The sequence below is a fragment of the Phocoena sinus genome, chromosome 20 (assembly GCF_008692025.1).
Source record: "Phocoena sinus isolate mPhoSin1 chromosome 20, mPhoSin1.pri, whole genome shotgun sequence".
NCBI lineage: Eukaryota > Metazoa > Chordata > Mammalia > Artiodactyla > Phocoenidae > Phocoena > Phocoena sinus.
Window position 1 is genome coordinate 25,547,658 of NC_045782.1, and position 4,912 is coordinate 25,552,569.

Genomic DNA, 4,912 nt, shown 5'->3' on the forward strand with positions numbered 1-4,912 from the left:
TTCAGTGCTCTTCCAAAGCAAGAACTGATTTTCAGACAGGGAATTCGAACCTGGCCCAGCAGATGCAAACCTGTTGAACCAAGCAAGGCACCCCTGTCGAAAAGCTAGTTAAACCAGCATCACTTTCTACTTGCCTGTTCACACTGTCGTGTTCACTGGTTACGTTCATCTGGAAAGTGCCAAAAACAGGTCAGCAAAACCTCACCAAGGCCTCGGAACCAGATGAGGGAGTGGAGCCAGGGGATCATCTGGCCTGAGTGACAGGCAGGGGTTTTGTCTTTTTATAGCATCCCCAGTGGTGGATCAGTCCCTAGCATAGACTTGACACCCATTAAACATTTGATGAATGAATGTGCAACTTCACTGGGAAAGAAACAAGATGGAGGAGACATTGTAGCACTGTAGTTAGAAGTAATTCTTTAACAAGCCAACAAATGTGCACCTGGTAGGTGAGCCTACCAAGTGGCACGCTCAGGTAACAACAGACAGGGACCAAATTGCTGTCCAAGAGTGTGGGCCCAGTTAACTAGAGGCCTTTGGGTTGACTAAGTGGAGGAAGCATCCTCTCTGTGCACAGAAGTAGAACTACCCAGCCTTCCTTGCCCATCCTTTGTCCACATAGCGCTCAGCGTCTGTTTCAAGAAATATTGAATATTGAAAGAACATTTGTTACAGAGGGCACAAAATCATTAGAAAGCCAGGGGTGACCACATGCCTCCGTTTAGCTTTGGCCACACTTCCATATATTTTTAAGAGCTAAAAACTGAGCAAGACTTTTTAAGGGTGCCACTAACTGTTCCTTCAGTTTGCTTCTGCATGTAAATCTCTGCAGGGGGGCTACAATCATTTTAAAAGCTCAGCCATATGGGAAGGAAGCTAACATTTGTCTAGTGCCAGTCACATGCCAGAATGCATGAACTAGACACTTTGGGGGTATCATTTCATCCTAGGGCTGCACCACGAGGGACGTGCTGGACCCCTTCTGCAGGTAGGAACGGAGGCTCCAAGGTCATGAGGGACTTGCCTAAGTTCACCGGCCAATCTGTCCCAGGCGGGCTGATTCCACGCTGACTCAACACACAGCTCGCAGATGAGATCAGAAAACACTCGTGATTTTAAGAGAACCGAATCTTTTTGATGGATAAAGTTTCCTGACCCTTTCGGTGGCTGACACATTTGTTTGGGTGTACTAAGTTTGGCCTGGCACAGAACAGCAAGGGGACCTGTGACCTCTCCCAGGAGATAAGGTAAGGCTGAAAGCATGTTTCCCAAGCCCGCCTGAAGCCTAGCCAGTGTTTTGACTTAGTCTGAGGGACAGTGAGCTGTGTAGGAGAATGCGAATGTGCTGTGGTGTTGAACAGGCCCCTGAAGGGAATAAGCTCCCTTTGCAAATGGCTACACTGCAGAGTGGTGCTGTTTCTTGAAAAAAATCACCCATCACTGGGATGTAGGAAGATGCACAGAATGTACGAACAGGTTGGCACTGTCTGTTCCAACCAGCAAAAGCAGCAGAAAGACATGAATGCAGTAATTCTAACCTTGTTAAACTAAAGACATTCCTTGTGTCCTCTTGGGCCACTTTATTTTGCTTCCCAAGGAGGGAGGTGAATCGGCTTCCTCGAGGTCAGTTTCATTTGGAGATTTTCTTCTTCCACTCTCCATTTAATTGGCACATGAGAAGAGCAGACATAACCTGAAGATGCCAAGTAAAAATCTGGAGGTTTGGAGTGCGTTTTATGTTTAAAAGGTCTTCCTTTGGGTAAACCCATTAATGAAACTTTGACCCAGGGATTACACTCCTGAGAATGAAAACACTAAGACTCCAGGCTTCCTGGGTTTAATCAGGCACTAACACTTACCTTGGACAAGGAAATTCATTCATCTGTGCTTGTCTCCTAATCTGTAAAATGGAGATAATAAAATTATCTACACTTAAGGTTTTCTGTAAAGAGTGAGATAATCCATGTAACTAGCACAGTACCAGTCCCCCAAACATAGGAAGCACTCGATTGTTTCTTATTATTAACTTAAAAATTGTTTCTTCTTATTACCTGAAAGACCCAGTCACAAACATGGACAAAGCTTTATGCAAAGCTGTTCACACAGCACTGTTTACAATAATGAAACATCTGAATCTAAAAACCCCAGATTAGGTGAATGACTAAGCAAAACTGGCTGCGTGTCTGGTCTGGAAAGATGATGGAACCATTAAAAATTCTGGCTATGAAAACTATATAACAGGGACTTCCCTGGTGGTGCAGTGGTTAAGAATCCACCTGCCAATGCAGGGGACACGGGTTCGATCCCTGATCCAGGAAGATCCCACAGGCTGTGGAGCAACTAACCCTGTGCGCCACAACTCTGAGCCCGCATGCCACAACTACTGAAGCCCGTGAGCCTAGAGCCCGTGCTCCGCAACAAAAGAAGCTACCCCAATGAGAAGCCTGTGCACCGCAACGAGAAGTAGCCCCCACTCGCCGCAACTAGAGAAAGCCTGTGTGCAGCAATGAAGACCCAACGCAGCCAAAAATAAAAAAAATTTAAAAAACTATATAATCATTTTTTAAAGTGTTTATAATGTAATAAGTGGGAAAAAGCAGTGTAATGATTGCAAATGCGGCATACTTACAACTGTATAAAACAGAAACCAAATCCCATAAATGGGGGGAAAGAAGAATGGCAGGAAATACATGAACATGCATTAGGATGAGTGAACTCTATGTAATTTTCAGTTTTCTGAGATTAAAAATATATAAAATGATATGTAGAATTATGTTAAAGTTGTTGCTTTCTGAGTGCAGTCTGCACCGAGGTTCAAGGGTTGCAGAACTGAGTGCTATTTCAGTTTATTATTATGTTCAGAGAAGAGGACCAGAGGGATGCAGCGTAGGCAAAATCGTTTTTCAGACTTTTAAATGATGGATAGTTGGTCCTCTGGACTCTTCAGTAAACAAGCTTGGATTTTTCCTTATTTAGGACACACTGTCTAATGTTTCCATGCCAATTTCTCATCAACTCTGCTGTGGTTGCTACAAATGTTCTAGCTGGCCCTTGGTCAGGGAAGCCAGTGAGGCCAAGGAACTGAAAGTCAGGCTTCAGCCAGTCAGTGAGAGCCACCTTGACTTGCATGGACCAGATCAACAGGGTGAAAATCAAGTCCACCCTAAAAACACTTTATTTTCAGTCTCTCTCTTCCGTGACACCATCCTCCAGCCCACCTCTCCCTCTCTTCTTTCATTCCCAAGCCCTCTTTCCACTCCTACTGTGAGCCCAGAGCTCTGCTGGGGACAGAGGTGGACGAGACTCAGCTCCTGCCATGAGAGAGGGCAATCCCCAGCCACAGAGGGAGCAGACAAGCAAATGCATCCCAGTGCAACATGACAGGGGCCACGAAGGAGCGTCAGTGCTGCAGCGTCAAAGAGGCCTGGGCCTGGCTGGCATCGGTGGAGGTTTGGACCCAGCAAATGTTTCAGGGCAGGGAAAGGGCTGGGGTAAAGGCATTCCAGGCCGAGGAACAGCAGGTACGAAAGCACGGTTACAAAAGCACCATGAGGGCAAGGTGTTGTCGTGGGACTGGTCTGTGGGGTTCAGCAGGGAGGAAGGTTCAGGACAAGTTAGCATGTGAAGAGGCCACAAGAAAGAGACTGGCTTGAGTCATATAGACTCATAGTCAACTGCAGTTTTGAAGCAGGGGAGAGACATGCTCAGATTCTTTCAGGAAGATAATGCTGGTAAGTGTGGAGAATGAGCCTGTCTGATAGGTGTGACCAGGGCAGGGGTACAAATAAGGTGACTACAGTAGTCTGAAGACAGCTAACTAGGGCTTTTTAGGGCCCTGCAGTGGGAAGGGGGTGAGAAACCAGATCAGGGAGCTGGGCCTAAAGTGGAGGTGACAGTTCTGGCTGACTGCTTGGATGTGGGGGGTGAGAGAAATCAAGGATATAGATGGCTATGGCCATGCCATTAACCAGGATAGGATGCTTCAGATAAGTGGGTTTGGTGGGGGAATAAAGAAAGATAATGCACTCAGTTTAGGACAGGGTGAGTAAAATGTTCCGGAGGTGGGGAAGGGGGGCATCTGGGAAGTTGATTAGAGAGGCCTGGCCTTCAGAAAAGTTTTAGGCTGGAGATACTGATAAGGAAGATGATAGCACAGAATTGAGGGCTGATGCTCTAGAGAGAGATGAGGTTACCCTGGTGGACTAGAGGACAGAATTCTTGGGAATAATAACGCTTCAAGACACTCAATCTTCAAAATTAGACTCGATGGAGGTTTCCCCAAGGGTTTTTTTAGGCTCTAAACTGCGTGACTATTTGTTTTCTTTTCCATGTGCATGCCTGATGAATTTTCAGTTCAAATTTTTCAATTCACTTGTTTTTGCTGTGGTGTAAAGTGAATGGGAGGCTTCAGAGCTGGAGAGACCTGGGTTCCTGTCTCAGCTACCTAAGCATGAAGCAGTCAGAGCAGCTCTGACTCTGTTTCCCACACTGTAGAAGAGGGAGAATGAAATCTTAACAAATACAGAGTTGTTATGTTTGCAATATGTGTGTCTGCTTGGTAACAAAAAAGTGTGTAACCTCAGTCCTACGGCATATTATATAAACTAAACCAAAAGTCTTCTCTGGGATGAAGATACATCGTTTATAAAATTTATAATCTTTAGGCCCAGACTAGTATATTTTAAACTGAAAAATGTGGTTTGATTTTAATGTTTGCACTGGTTCTGGCAATTCAATTATTAAAAAGTGGACTAGAAAATTCTAGATGTCAGGGTACATTTGTTTTTCTTCCCATCCTGACTTTTCAAAAAAAAAAAAAAAAGGCTACTATACGTATTACATATGTTAGATGAGCTCAGGCTTTCAAAAATGCATTATCATTTTCACAGTCATCTAATTTAGAGACAGTGGA